The sequence below is a fragment of the Corvus kubaryi genome, unplaced genomic scaffold, assembly GCF_017639235.1.
Source record: "Corvus kubaryi isolate FWS band 111438036 unplaced genomic scaffold, C.kubaryi_AGA036_p1.0 66, whole genome shotgun sequence".
In the NCBI taxonomy this organism is placed as follows: Eukaryota; Metazoa; Chordata; class Aves; order Passeriformes; family Corvidae; genus Corvus; species Corvus kubaryi.
The window spans coordinates 32,515,113-32,530,493 of record NW_024582054.1 but is presented as its reverse complement, the minus strand read 5'-3'; the positions used below and the strand labels follow the sequence as shown (position 1 = coordinate 32,530,493).

At 47.6% G+C, this 15,381-nt stretch overlaps 2 long non-coding RNA genes across 9 annotated transcripts in view; one reads left to right on the top strand and one right to left on the bottom strand.

Moving 5' to 3' along the window:
• Positions 1 to 286: 286 nt before the first annotated feature.
• LOC121673837 lies at positions 287 to 2,681 on the bottom strand. The gene is made up of 2 exons (XR_006019336.1): positions 1,927 to 2,681; positions 287 to 1,836 (listed from the first exon to the last, which is right to left on the bottom strand). It is a non-coding gene; the product is annotated as an uncharacterized LOC121673837 (long non-coding RNA).
• Positions 853 to 15,381, top strand: part of LOC121673836 — a 100,151-nt gene continuing 85,622 nt past the window's right edge. For 5 of the 8 annotated variants that reach the window (XR_006019333.1, XR_006019331.1, XR_006019334.1 and 2 more), the window contains exon 1: positions 853 to 1,618. This is a non-coding gene — a long non-coding RNA (uncharacterized LOC121673836). The remainder of the gene's footprint in view (positions 1,619 to 15,381) is intronic. The other 3 variants (XR_006019335.1, XR_006019332.1, XR_006019330.1) reach the window with 1 other exon arrangement.

Below are 15,381 nucleotides of genomic sequence, written 5' to 3'. Positions count from 1 at the left end.
AAACAAACAAACAAACAAACAAACAAAATACCCCATCGCCCAGAGCCGCCGCAGCCCTGACCGCAGGAGCCGCTCCCACTTTGGCCGCTGGGTTGTATTTTTTTTTTTTTTTTTAAATTTGCGAGGCGACTCCGTGGAAAGTTGGTAGCCGGGGTACCCCCGGTTGGTACCCCCCGGCCCCACGGGACCCCCAACCCCTGCCCTTTTTGGAGTTGTGTTTTGATTTATTTTTCTCTCCCAGACCCATGAGATTCTTTTGGGGGGACTTTTTGTGGGTTTATTTATCTAGTTGAGGGGGTTTTTTTTAGGGGGGAAGGGGTGGGGATAAGGGAGGGGCAGCTGCAGCCGCCATCCCTTTGCAGCATACCCCCCTCTCTCAACCCTTGCCCAGAGATCCGCGCCGGGCAAATCCTTCCCTCACCTCCCCGCATGTCGGCACGGCCACGCCACCCCTCAGCCTCCCCTTTAGCAGAGCACCAGGAATAAATATCCCGATTGAACCCTTCCCCCCCTCCGCCCCCTCCGCCTTTGCCATCGTCTCCCGCCCCCACATATTATTTAATAACCTTAATCCACCTCGGAAGAATGAGAGAGATAATTCGTTCCCGTGTATCCTGACCAGGAGGGTATTTTCGAAATCGATTAAAAATAACGGGGGAAAAATTAAAAAAAAAAAAAAAAAAAAGGAAAAAAGAAAAAAGAAAAAAAGGGGTGTCAGGGCGCTGGAGGCAGCCGGGCTGTGGCAGAGCAGGGCTGAGCAAGGCAGAGAAATAAAATTCAGTGCCTGAAGAAAGTAGCTGGGAGAGCAGGATGGGAAGCGCAGCCCAGCCCGGCTGCCAGCCCTGCCCGCAGCTGCCTGGCCCTGGGCAGAGCTGCTGCCCTGCCTGCAGCCTGCCACGGGAGTAGGAGCATCCCAGCCTCTCCCTCTGTCCCCTCCAGCCAGAGAAGTTGGGAATAATTCCCGCGGCCAATAAAACAAGTGGCAGAGATGGACAGTGTTACTTAAATAAACAAGGGTCTCTTTAAAATTCTCATCCACTTCAGATGTCTAAAGTAAGATTGTGATGATTTTGTCACGGTTTGGTAAATTTACCCCTTTAAGAGGCTTTCATAAATCCCAGAACACACCTTCAGCCAGATTTGAATATAGATTTAGGTTTTAAAACCCAGAAGCTGGGAACACCGCTTTATCAAAGAGAATTTCCCTTTAGCTTAGCAATGTGTCGGAATGGCTCTTGCAAAGATTGGATCTGAGAGGGGGAAAAAGGGGGAACCTTCTTTCCTGGAGCAATCCTGCACACACTTTGCAGCTGCCTCTGCCTTCAACCTTCTGCAGCTCGGGGAAAAGTTACAAAAAAAAATTTGATAACAATTGTTGCTGCTGTAGGATCTCGATTTTTAAAAATTATTATTTTTTACTAATTTTTTTTAAACTTTCCCATCTCTTCTGGTCCGTTTGGAAAGCGTTGCAGAGCAGGTACAGTCCCAGAGATCCAGACTATCTGGGGCTAACGGGGAGTGAGTGGAGATGTGTGATTTTCTGCCCTCTAAGAACTTTATGCTCAGAGAACCAAAATCTGCTTCTGGGATGAAAAGAAACTGTAACTTCTGCTTCTCAGTAAGTTCTCCAACTTTCCGATGCCAGTCGGGTTACAAAGCCATTTTCTCTCTCTGCATAGCTGTCTCTCTTCTCTCCTTTTCTCGCTCACCCTCTTCACTTCTCCTTCTGATTTAATTTCCGACTCTCCTCACTATCGCGACCGTTCCGCGAGGGGTTTTATCGCCGTGTGTGTCGCTCCCAGGGCTGAGCTGCTGCCCGCGGTTATGATGACCAAGCTTGGGGGGAGGAAAATAAGGAATCATTTATTCAGGTAGGGTGAAAGTTAAGGAATGAAGCAAGAAAAAAAAAAAAAAAGAAAAACCCACCCCAAAGTGAACCGATTTATAATTTGTCATCTTTGTATCTCTGATCGGCTCTGGAAAGCGATGCATGCTACGCGCTTTTAAGCTTTTCCCTCATCGGATTTGTGTCTAGTTAAAATATTCCAGACTTTCCTTGAAGTTCATCTGCAATTCAAGTACCGGTTGGAGTTTATTTTAGTTTAGAGGGGGGTTTTTTTTGTTTGTTTGTTTGTGGTTTTGTGGTTTTGTTTTGTGGTTTTGTTTTTGTTTTGTTTTTTAAGTTCGACACTCCCCTCACCCCAAAATCTCCCTTTCTGGGGGTGCAAAGCCAGAGACATTGGTATAGCTGCGTCACTTCGAGAAAGGGTCAGATTCGTTTTAAAATGCCAGAATGTTTAACCAAAAAAAAAAAAAGCAAAAAAAAAAAAGCCCCTTCTTTTCCAAGCGTCTGGGAGGGGGATGGCGGAGCCGGCACCTCTTTTGGGGAAGGAAAAAAAAATGTAAAAGAAATATATGAAGGCAGCATCTTTGCCTAGATGAAACCAAGTCTCATAATCGGGGTGGGGGGGACAGGAGAAGGAGAAGAGGGGATGGCGGAGGTATTTCGGGGCGATCTGAAATTTGGCCAGCTCCTCTTGGAGCCAGGCAAGTCCTAAAAATGTCACCCCGAGAGCAGCGAAAGTGAGGTCAGACTTGCACCTGAGGGAAGGTCTCATGTGCAACGAGGCGGAGGGGGGGAAGTAACCCCCTAAAAAAAAAACCCCAACCCCCAAACTTTAAACAGAGAAATAAATGATCAGTGTTAAATAAATAAACCAGCATTTGGGGGAGGCCGTGCGGGGAGGGGGCACCGGCGTGGGGCGGCCCCGGGGGCCGGTGCGGGAGGCTGGGGCAGGGCTGCGGGGCTGCGGCCGTGTGCGAGGGGTGAGTGTGGGGGGTGTGTGTTGATGAAAGGCGCTAATGCTGCCGGTTTACATAATTTTTCTCTCCAGGCCATGAAGTTACCTTGATGAGCAGCTCGCTGCAGCAATCAGATTATAGCTCCCAACCCAGATATTAAAATAACAGTTACAGTCCCGCATCCCGCGTGTTGGCAAACTTGGGAGAAATGAAGGGGTCGGGGGAACGGGGGGAGGGAGAGAAAGAGCCAGAAAAGGGGTTTTGTAAGAAAGAGGAAAAGAAAACCGCAGAGAAGCTTTAAACTAGTCTTTCGTTTGTAACCTTTTACAACCTTTATTTCCCGTATATGAAAAGCTCCTTTTATTGAGACCCAGAAAGAACTTTTATTTTTTTTTCCCTTTCGCCCCCCACCCCCCTTTGGATTTTTAATTAGAGCCCCTCAATTGCAGCCATATATATAGGAATCGATATAAAGTAATCCGTGGAGATGGGCTAAGGTTTTAATCGAAAATCTTCTTTGCCATTCTTTGCAGATCTTCTTTAGCCGCTGGCTGGTGGAGAAACAAATGTTCATTACAAAAATACCCCCCGAGCCCCCCAAAGCAGCTTCCCCCCAACCAAACAAAGCCACAATGCAGAAAGCTTGCAAAAGATCCCAAACCAACTGTTGTTACCATGTGAATAAGAAATTACTCTTATGCTTAACTTCATTCTCCCTTGCAGGCAGGTATTTTTCATATTGAAAAAGCCTAAAACCAGCTCCGAATACTGCAGTTAATTTTTTTTTCTTTCCTAAAAGGTCTGTGGGTGATGGTATTATCCGTGCGGCAATGGTCTGGCTTGTGCCGCGGGTGTCTGTCTGTCTGTCCGTCCGGCAACAAAGGTCCCACATGTATAACACTGCTCGAAAATCCACATCCCGTCCTCTTGCAGCTTCTCAGACTTAGAAATATTGCACTTTCTTTTATTTTTTTTTCCTTTCCCCTTAGTGTTTGGCTTCTTTCCCCCTTCTTTTCTTTTTATTTTTTATTTTTTTTCTTTTTTTTCTGCAAGTGCTTTATATTATATAAATTTTAACTCTTTGCTTCCCTGCCATGAAATATTTCTTTTCCTATGCAAAAAGAAAGGAAAAAAATGTAAAAAGAAAAAAAGAAATCCCAACTCCCCCCAAAGCTCCCCCAAAGCTTCCTTCTTTCTAAAGAACTAGGGCTGTTTTTCTCCAGGGGAAGGAGGGGATACTAAACAATGCAGGCAGCTTCGGGTTTATTTTGGTAAATTAATTGTGAGACTATTCTGGCTCCTGTGTGTTTCTGCATGATTAAACTGTGCTATTTGTTCCCCAAAGCTGCACATTAGCAGAAAGTGCAAGTCTATTTTAAAGCATCATCCTCAGGTTTAATGTAAGCAAACTGGGCTGAGTGAAAAGTTTGCCCGAGTAATTGCAACTAAGAGTCCACTGTAGTTGTTTTAATCATTATTTTCCATCTGATGAGTGCGTTTTAAAGAATGGACCCTGCATTTTTTTAATCTGAAGGAAGCGAATCTGGCCGTATTTGTACCCCAACCTCGCGTCTTATCTGTATGAAATTTCAATTTATTTAAAAGCCTGGTATTTAATACACGACACGGGCCACATTTAGTTTAGACAAACCCCCTCTTGTACTTTCTCCATAATCACGCCTAATGAAAACGTGGGATTTTCCCATTATTAAAAAAAAAAAAAAAAAAAAAAAAAAAAAGTGAAAATATAATGCATCTTCATTAGGAAAATTGACTGCTGTGCTCAAGACAGTTCTTAATTGAAAAGGCAACCTATTTTAATGGTGTGGTTGAGGAGAAGATTACATACTTTATCCAAACACAAAGACAATTAATAATGAGGACCAGGCTGCTGCCATTAACTCTAATGTAGTTACATCAATGTCAATGCAAGCGCTCGTACCTGAGAGGTGCTGGGGGATGCGCCCGCGGCCCCTCCGCCCTGCCCGGCCGCGGCTCAGCCCCTCCGCCGCCGCCAGCCCCGGGCACCGCCGCCCCGCTCGGCCGGCAGAGCCTGCCAGCATCGGCCCCCGTCCGAGTTAGCATTATTTTTATTATTGTTTTTAGTTTGAACGGCAGCACGACCCCGAGGAGTTGTGCGAGCGCGGCTCGCCCTGGCCGCCTGCTTTAGAGGGACTTTTCAGAGCTGCCTAATTCAGGATATTTAAGCGCAGGACAATGCAGGGTGGTGGGAGCTCTTAAGCTGCAGTTTGCAAACGAATCCATGCCCCACAGCCAAGGCAAAAGTCCTGTCCTCCCCGCTCGTTCCCGGCGCTGCCAAGCGCCAGCGTGCGCCGGAGCGACGCCTCCAATTTAGGCATTTATTTGGACTTAAAAAAATTAAAAAAAAAATAAAAATTAAACTTTCAGTTGCTCGATGCGCCGATCAGGTGTGTTTATACCGAGCGCTGGCTGTGGAGGTTTTGCTGGTATTTTTTTTTCCCTTCCCTTTCCCAGGAGGAGCGGCTGGGTGGAAGCCCCGCTCCCCCGCAGCCCCGCGCTGCTTGCGCGGCCGCGGAGCCGGGGGGTGGAGGGGGAGGGATGCGCGGAGCGGTGCGCGCCCTTCCCCGAGTTAAACAAAGTCCTCTTCAAAGCCCCTTCCTCGGCAGCGAAGTCGATTTGATAACTATAAATAAAATAATGAAACCAGAGCAGCACATTTCTCCCCCCAGATAAATAAATATATAAATAAATATCCGATAACCGATCCCTCCCTCCCAAAATTGCTTCCCCCCTCCCCCAGCTCCATCCCCTCCGGCAACTTTCCCGCAGATCTTTGTCCCGCACCGGGCAAAGCAGCGCCGGTACTCGGGGGGATCCCGGCTCGGTTTATTTTGGGAGGTGGAGGAGCGGCATTCCCGGCCAGGGTCCCGCATCTCCGCCCGGCCGGGGCGGTGCGGGGTTGGGGGGTTCCTCCTCTCAGCCACCTCCCGTGGGTAAAACAGGCTTTTTGGGGTGTCTGGGTGGGGTGCGCTGGCAGCGGGGACAATACGGCCGGGGACGGCCCGGCGGGGCGGGCTCCTGCCCCCTCCCCGCAGCCTCGGGCCTAATCCCGGCCGTTCCCCCTCCGGCAGCTTTTAATCTCCGCCGGGGGGAGGAGAAGGAAGGGGAAGGTGGAGGGCGGGCGGCGGGGCCGGTGCCGGTGCCCAGCGGCGCGGGCTGCCCGCCCCGGGCGCGTCCCTCCCCGGCCCCGCCGCCGCCGCAGCTGCCGCCCCCGGGAGGGGAGGGAGGGAAAGGGGGGCGGCCCCGCATCGGGCACGGCGGGGGCTCGGGAGGGCGGGACAGTGCCCAGCATCTCCCACCGACAGACAGACAGACGGACAGGGCTGTTCCCAGCATCTCCTCACAGGCGGACAGACAGATGGACAGACCTGTGCCCAGCGTACCCTCACAGACAGACAGGGCTGTGCCCAGCATCTCCCCAGACAGACAGATGGACAGGGCTGTGCCCAGCGTACCCTCACAGACAGACAGGGCTGTGCACAGCATCCCCTCACACACAGACAGACGGACAGGGCTGTGCCCAGCATCTCCCCAGACAGACAGACGGACAGGGCTGTGCCCAGCATCTCCCCAGACACACAGATGGACAGGGCTGTGCCCAGTGTACCCTCACAGACAGGACTGTGCCCAGCATCTTCTTACAGACAGACAAAAGGACAGGGTTGTGTCCAGCATCCCTCACAGACTGACAGACAGACAGACAGATGGATGGACAGGGCTGTGCCCAGCATCCCTGCACAGACAGCCATGGCAGTGTGTGGCTGCCCTCCCAGACAGACAGACATGATGGTAGGATGGGCAAAGCAGTGCCCGTCCAGCACTCTCAGACAGAGAGACATGGAGCTTGGACGGGCAGAGCAATGCCCATCCATCTCCCCCAGACAGACAGACAGACGGACAGACAGCTGTGGCCCAGCAGCCCACGCAGAAGAGAGCTGCTCCGGCTGGGGCCACCCTGGTGAGGAGAGCTGGGGGCAGCCCAGGTGGGGCCAGGCTAATCCCCAGGCAGACAGACAGACAGACAGACAGAAGGGGCTGTGCCCCCTCGCCCCGCCTGGCAAGGGGATGCCCCACGAAATCCCAGGCAGACCAGGTGGAGCATGCCTAATCCTTGGCAGAGCGGGGCAGTGGCCGCTGCGGGCAGGCAGGGCTGGCTGGGCAGGGCCAGTTTGTCGCAGGAACACCTGGCCATGGCCCGCTGGATGCTGGACAAACAGCCCAAGCACCACCAGCCGGGGCTCTGCTGGGAGAGGCAGGGCCCGACCCGGTCCCACAGGTGGGAAGGAGTTAACGGGTCTGTGACCATCCCAATGGGGGATTTTCTACCTGTGAAAAAACATATCGATGCAATTTCCTTGCCTTTGCAGGCAGGGAGAGGCAGAGCAGTGGGGGCCAGGCTGGCTGTGGCCTTTAGGAACTACCCTGACATCCACAATCGGAGATAAAAAGAAAGTTCCTGCTGGTTCCCTTCCAGACAAATGAGCCTGGCCGGGTCTCTTTGCTCTTTAGCAGCATCTGCCCACCCTCTGCACCTGATTTCTTGCAGGAGCCTTTCATCTCTTTCCCCTGCCTGCTCCCAGAGCCCCGGCTGCTCTGCCCGCGGGCTTAATGGTACGGGAGGATGCGAGTCCCCCGGGACGGGGCTGTGCCCACCTCCTCCCTGTCATCATCGCTCGCCGGAGCGCTGCTCTTCCCGCAGCTCCTGCGCCTCCTCGGAAGGCTGATTGCAAAGGGATTTTTGACGGGAGGAGAGGAATCCCCGGGGCTTTTGGATTCCTGTCTGGAGACAGCCGTGCTAGGGGCTGTCACCTCATTTCTCTAAAGGCTGTCCCTGCAAAGGGCACATTAGCGACACACGGGTTTATGCCTGTGTCTAAAAAGCAGGAATGCAAACCAGATGCAGTGGGGTTTTCTGTGGAAGTGTCTCTGCCTTCTGTGTTTGTGTTCCTGATTGTGGTGTAGGTAAATCTGATATCAACAGGTTGTTGAGAAGGAAAAAATTCCTCATTTCGTGTGCACTCAGCGATAAACACTGAGATGAGGTCTTTGGTGGGAGCTTTCATGGGTAAATAAATGCCTTCTGGGTGGAATTCTGGCCATTTCTCAGCAGTGTCCTGTCCCCACACACTGTAGTGGCACAGGGCTCAGATCAGTTGCCTGCACGAGGCTGCCAGGAGCATCCAAGATGCCCTCAAGTCCCTGAGACATCCACTCCAAAGGACTTGCAGGAGATCTGTGCCCCCCTGGCTCAGCAGCTGGAGGCTAGCAGGGACACCCAGAGACATCTCAGGTGACACTGGATACCTGTATTTAGGCAACAAAGCCACATTCACTGTCTGAGCTGCTCCAGCCTGTGATGGTCAGTTCTTCAGGTCCTTTCTGGTGCAAGGTGACACCTCTGCTACAGCTTTTTGCACCCACAGGTGAAATGCAGGAGCCTGTAGGTAACAGAACCCTGCCCATGTATTCTCCTGTGCTCACTGTCCAATTCTCAGTGCCAGGTTTAGGTAGACCAGTCATGATGTGGCAACTTGATTGACATGGCAAGAGAAGTCTGAGTGCAGGAGGTGCTGACAACCCGATTAGTGAGAGCAAAATCCTTCTGAGGTCCCTTGGTTTGGCCATCTGAAGCATATTCCTGCTTGTTGGTGTCTGCCTGGGGAGTGCTCTGGATGTATGGATGTCTACGGGTGAGATCTGGTGAATAGGCTGCAAACCCTGAGGTTCTTCTCTTCCTGTGTGCAAACCCAGGGCCATGAGGATGAGGTGCAGATAAGATAATAGATAAAATACAGTGCTGGTTGTTTTGCAGCTTGCTATGCCAAGGATGGGTAAGGAGGGGGCTGGCTGCAGGTGTTCATTTGAGGGGGAGGTCAAGGACCAAAGCCCAAGATCATCTTTCTGATCCAGTTCTCTGGGATCCATGGCTCATGCAAAGGCAATATTCTGGGAGAAGGGAAAAGGCTGAAACTGCTTCTTTAGCCCTGCCTGTGGCTGGGAGGAGGAGGAGGATGGAGCAGTGGTGGAGCTGGCGTGTGTGGGAGGGTGTGTGTGCAGGAGGATGGAGTTGGAAAGGTTCAGATCGGACATCAGGAGGAATTACATCATGGAAAGTGTTGTTAAGCACCAGAAGGGGCTGCCCAGGGAGCTGGTGGAGTCCCCATCCCTGCAGGTGTACAAGGAACAACTGGATGTGGCACTCAGTGCTCTGGGCTGGGTGACAACGTGGTGAAAGTCACAGGTTGGACTCGATGATCTTGGGGGGTCTTTTTAAACCTCAGTGGTTCTGTGGTTATTTCCAACTCATCAGCTCATGCTCTTACCTCTGGTGAAATGGAGGAGAGCAGCAGCTTCAGCCCTTTTCTGGTTCCTGTAGGACTTTTTAACCCTGGCATATTTTTCTTATATCATGCTTTGCTTTTGGACTAGCTGTTGGATTTTGGACCACTACTCCACATTTCCTACCTGGGCATGGAGCTGGGAGTAGGTTCCTATAACTTCATAATTAGGACATTCGCTGTGATTTACTCTATTAGAGTGCATAAATCCACGTATTTCATACCTGATGGGAAATCTGGAATAAGCTGCAATATATCTTAGTCTAACACAGACAGTCACAGGCTATGTCAGCAATTCAAATATTTTATTGAAATGCAACTTTCCAACATTTTTTGACATAAGCGTTATCAAGAAATGCAAATTATAATAGTATAACAATATAATTGCTCAATTCCCCTTAACTCACTGCAGTTCTTTTCTGAAGGAACACTACAAAAGGAAGAAGGTCAATTCCTTTCATATAACTAAGGTCTTTGAAACCTTTTTAAAGTGCATTTTTAATAAAATATTTTATTTTCATGCTATCCTCCTGCACTGTAGATAGTTTCAGCCTCTGTGCTCGGATTAATTGTTACAGGAGTTATTATATAAAACCTATTAGATAAAAAAAAGAAGTAATATAAACACCACTGGCTGTATTTTACCCTGCCCTCACCATTCAAAAAAGCTTCCCAGTGGCTGATGTATGAATTATTATCGATGAAACACAGGACTTCTAACACTCCAGATGTTCTGCGTGCACTAAGATCACAAATCCAAGTCCATTTATTAAAGTAAATAGAAGTCCAAGGTGTTTCTCAAGCAGACAAGCTAATTTTAAAGCCCAAGCGGGCCTTTATTTTGAGGAAAAAATATTTCTGAGAAAAAAAATCCCATGAATATGTGTTTTTTTTGTGGCACCAAACTTGGAAGTTTATATATTTTTTACTTCAAATGTGACTGTTTCGTCAAACCTGCATATTACTCAAAATCTGGAAGGAAAAATCAGTCTGGAATGGAAATGGCAAAATGGTTTTGAGAAATGCAGTTGGAGACCTTAGAAAAATGTGGACAAGGATGTTATGGATTGGGAAAAAAAAGGTTTGACCAATAATCAGGCATTTATGGTTGAGCCCATAAGAGAAGGTCATGCTGACTGAAAATCTAGTTATTACTCTGTATACTATGAAATACTTCAATTATCACTAATTATGAATTTAATCTGGCACTGGAACATGCTGCCAGTACTAATGAATTAATTCTCACCACACCTGATGACATAGGGATGTTTTATCCCCAGTTTTCAGGGGAGGAGCTGCCCCTTAATTGAAGGTCAAGCAAAGAGCTTGTGGGAGGACTGGTCTGGTTCCTCCACCCCTTTCACACACTCACACTGACATCCCTTTTTCAGGCTTCAAAATCCAATGAAATAATACCCACAGCATCATCCAGAGGAGGAATTTCAAATGACACTTCTACAGTCCTGGGAAAAGCACCATTTACGTGGTTTAGAGACAAATGGACAGCTCCACATGATATCCCAGAGTGCTAAATTTCGCTCAGGTTTAACCAAAGCATGTGTTAAAAACTCATGTGGCTGCACATCTGAGGCAGATCAGGAGTGCAAAGGTACTTGTTCCAAAAGCCAGCCTCACACACATTGCCAAGAGCTGCTTTTGCAGGCATGGTGGGATTTTTGGGATTGTCCTGTGCAGGGCCAGGAGCTGAACTCGATGATCCTCATGGGTCACTTCCAGCTCAGGATATTCCAATAACTCTGTGGTGAGCCTGGACTTTGAGGGAGCTCTGCTACACGTCCAGACCATACAGCTTCAGTTGGCTTAATTTGTCTGCTTGCCTTAATTAGGACCTCACTGGGAACCAAACTGCAAATTTATACCCTGGAAATTTTTCACTTTGCAAAGGGTGGAGGAATACTGAGGGATCTGCCCAGATTTGTTCCTGAGGATAACTGAGCGTCCTCCTGCATTAGCACCTGGATCCAGCACACAGGATATCTCGGGTTGTGTGAATTAACAGCCTTGAGTGTTTCCTCCTTTCACTGAAATATTTTCTTCCTTTTATGCACCAAAATCATCCATATCCCTGTGGGGAAAGTGGGAAAGGGCCTGGCTGTTGGTTTCTCAGGGAATATGGCAGCAAGGGCTGTGGAAGTGGCACTGGATGTGCCTTCCCCTTAGAGACAGTTTTTGCCCCTGTGTGTGGGTTGGGAGAGGAAAGGCGAGACCAGATTCCAAATTTGTTAAAACCAACACAAATATTGCAGCATGGATCACGTACTTCCATTTGTTTGTCCCAAGGGAATACTTATAAATCCATCAAATTTCAGTTAGTATTTTAATTATTCTGTGTTTCCTCGCTCTTGTAGTAAAAACAGCTTTCATACTTCCCTTCCCTTCCCTTTTTTTTTTTTTTCTTTTTTTCCCCTTTAAGGCAGCAAACCCTCCCTACTGAATCCTTATAAAGACCTTAAACCACCTGGGAATGGTTCTCACTTACAAAATCCTCCTCATGTGATGCCCCTATGTGGTTGCCTGGCTGACAGCTGGGATTTCCCTTTCCAATGCACACAACTTTTAGCCTGAACTTCTTCACAAACTCTTGCATATTTCTTAGAAGTCTCATCCAGTACCAACCCATTAATCTGCTCTAGACCTGAGTTTCCAACTTCTTCTTCTCTGGAATTGATGCAGAGGGGACTTGTCTGGCTGATGGAAAGGTTGGTGCATTAATCCTAAATCCTTTGGTGGGGTTTTCAGCACCTTACACAAGGAGCTGGGGGGAAAATGTGTTTTCCTTTTGGTGACTGAAGCAGAAAACTGTCAGGATAAAAGTGGACTAAACAGAGCTGAAAACATACTTTATTTTTTTTTTCAGATTTTACAGGTAATCTAAAACCCCTTGGAAATGTGATTTTGAATCGGTCACAGACATTGTGCTTAGCTGACATGAAGTATTTTATTTTTAGGCTGTTTAACTCATTTAAAAACTCTGTTTAGTTTATTTTTTGTAGGAAAATACTATTTTAAAATAAGAACCAAGAAAAGTTAATTTAGAAGAAGTGAAAACCCCCAAACTAAACTAAAATACCCCCGCACAAACTACTGGCATTTTTGAAAGCAAGCCTTCCCTAAAAGAGCATCCAAAGGAATGAAGATTTCTTATTCCCCAAATTTCTCCCACACTCACAAATAGTTTTGAGTGGCATGACACTCAAATTTTCAGTGAACTTACCCTCTATCAAGAAACAAAATAACAGCTTAGTTCTCCCCACATGCTGTGACATCCCTTAATTCCTTAATTGCTTTAATATGAGCAGGTTTGGGTTGTGTTTATACTAAATTTTCAAAAAATGTGGAGTATTGTGCAGGTCTGATTGTTTCACTGGTGGGGAGTGGGTGAAGGAAGGGGGGAACAGGTGTGTGTAAAACACCTCATCCCTGCTCAGAGCCTGGCATCCAGCAGCATCCATCCCAGCATCCCTGAAACTGCCCTACAGCTGTGCTGCTGACAGTGCAGGGAAGGAGATACTTTCCTTCCCCAAACTGAGCAGGCAAAGCTTTTTGGGGAAAAAAAGCCAAATCAGGAGATATTTTGATTAACTAAATATTCATAGAAACACAGCTCTGTTAAACATCAGGCAGGTTTTTGCTAATGCAGCATCCCGAGGCTCATCCTTAAATCCACAGGTACATCCCTTGGGGTCATCCTTCTGTGTGGGTGAGAGATGTGGCTTGTGGGGCCCAGATTTCCACTTGAGAAATTTGGAAATGGTTGTTTGATGGCAGCAGAACTCACGGGGAAGCACGGGCGAGTGGAGGCTACCAGCAGCAGGCTTTGGGGAGGGAGATTCATGTCCTGTCAAAGGCAAACCTGATTGAGACAAGGACAGAGCAACCCAGACAGTCCCTGAGCCCTTTTCCCGTGTGACAGAGCCAGGAGTGACTCCGATGTGATCCATGAGGCTGCCTGCTCTGCTTGCCAGGGAGCCAGATGCTGCTGCTTGGAAAACCCTTGTCCGCAGCTTGCTGCTGGGCTCCTGTGATTGCTGTCCAAGGAGTGGTGGTGTGGTGTGCTGGGATGACTGGGATCGCAGCATCCCACCATCATCTCTCCCCCTCCTGATAAATTAAAGCAATAAAACCAAAAATAAAACCATCAAATACAGATTTCATGCCTCCCCTTGTTGTAATTAAGCATCTTAAGAGCAGAAAAACCCCATTATAATAGAATGAAAAAAATATTGCTAAATGGTAACAGTGGAAGCCACCCTTCACAAACCCCAAAATCTCTGGGTTTGTTTCTCTGGTGGCTGAACATTGAGATGAAACTAATCTTTTCTTTCTGATGACAGCAGTTAGGACATGAGCAGCCGTGTTAATCAACCAGTTAATGTAATAAACCCATCCTCAGGTTGGGATGACTCTAATGGGTGAGTGGGAGCTTCTGCTCACCACACTCCACTCAGTGGGACCACACTGAGAAAATCGCCAGTGTTTTAACTTGCTGGAAAATGTTTCCAGGGTAGTTTGACCTTGTGCATCCTTGACTAGAATTCTCTCTTTTCAGCTCATGTGCAGTGACGTTTTGGCATCGCTGGGATTCTGGATGAAAGCTGGCAACACCAAGTTGAGTTTGAGTGTAAATTTAACAACTCTTTCAAAGCAAAACTCTGGCTCTGTTTGGAAGGGGTTGTGTTGGCACACCAGGTCCAATTTTGCAGCAGCTGTGGAGCAGAGCTGCTCCTTTGAGTACACAGCCAAGACAGGTGGATCAGGCCCTAAGTGCCCACAACTGCTCTTCCATCACCTCCCATGTTATTTTTCCAGATACGGAGAGCTCAGCTACTCCTGTGGCTGACATGTCCTGCCTTGCTGAGTCCTGGTTTTATTTTTAAGTTGAGCTCTACTTGCTGGGTCCTTGAAGAAAGGAAAGGGGAAAAAAGCAGAGTTTGCTTGTGAGTGAGACAAGCTTAATTCCACTTAAAACCATTTCCTAGACAGAATTGAAACTAAAGCACAACATAGGGCAAAATTACTGCACTCATTAGATTTGCTGTTGTTGGGGCTACCTGCACACTCAGCCCAGCAGCTTTCTAAGCAATCAAGTGTTGCCTGATTTTAAATAAAACCCAGGATCCTTCTCTGTCATTATTTCCACTGGGTTTGGTAATTTTCCCCTCTGACTGTGCCTTTTGAAATGCCGAATTCATGGAAATGGCCAATGTTGAACCCAACATGTTGCCTATCTCCATGCTGTAGACTAAGAGAAAAAAGAGAAGGAGAATGGAACTCCAGCTTAGGAGGATTTGGAGTTTTTAAATGGAAGGAAGTAGTGAAACTTCCAGTATTTTCATCTGGAACAGGTGCAGAGGTAGCTGTAAAAGAAGGCAATGTTCATTTTTTCAGCTCTCTCTGGTTTGCAGGCAGCGAGTGTTCCTTGTCAGGCTGATTTCTTTGGTGCATCAAGGTCTGTTCCCTGGGTTGTGACTTTTTTTTGGGCTCTCCTAAGCCAGGCTGGACTGAGAGACTGCCTGGATTTACGGTGTTGTATTATACCAACACCCCTTTACGTTCCATTTTTGTGGTGGATTTCAGTACCTCATACCCCTGGTTAGTGAGGCAAACCCATGAAGAATGGGAGCTATGACCTGGAGGGGGAATGTTGCACAAGGCACAGCTTTTCCTTTCATATTTATTTATGATCAGATGTGGGGTGGGAGTACTACATTTAAAAGGAAATGGTTTGTGCTTTTAATAAGGCTCTTCACTTACAGCTGTTCTGATCTAACTCTTGCATTACCCACTGCTTTTTCCTTACAGTGTTGTGGCTTTATGGTCTGCTGGCTCACAGACATGCATCTTCTTCATTACTTAAAAAACCTGATTGCTTTACAGGAATATTTCTGCAGATACAAAAAGAATGTTGCTTCCATTTGATTTTATATTCCTATATATAAAATACAAAAGCATTGCTGTTATTAATTTAATATGGAGAGCCTCTTAAAATGGCCCAAGCATCATCTGTTTTATTAGTGCCTGCTTGATAAAGCTTCCACATCCTACAGTTAGTTTGCTTCTGAGGATAAGACTTCACAATATGCACTGAGATTTTGATAAAATCTCATCAAAGCCTGCTAAAAGATCTTTATCTATTTTGATTGGCTTGATTACATTGATTAATGAAACACTGGAGGAT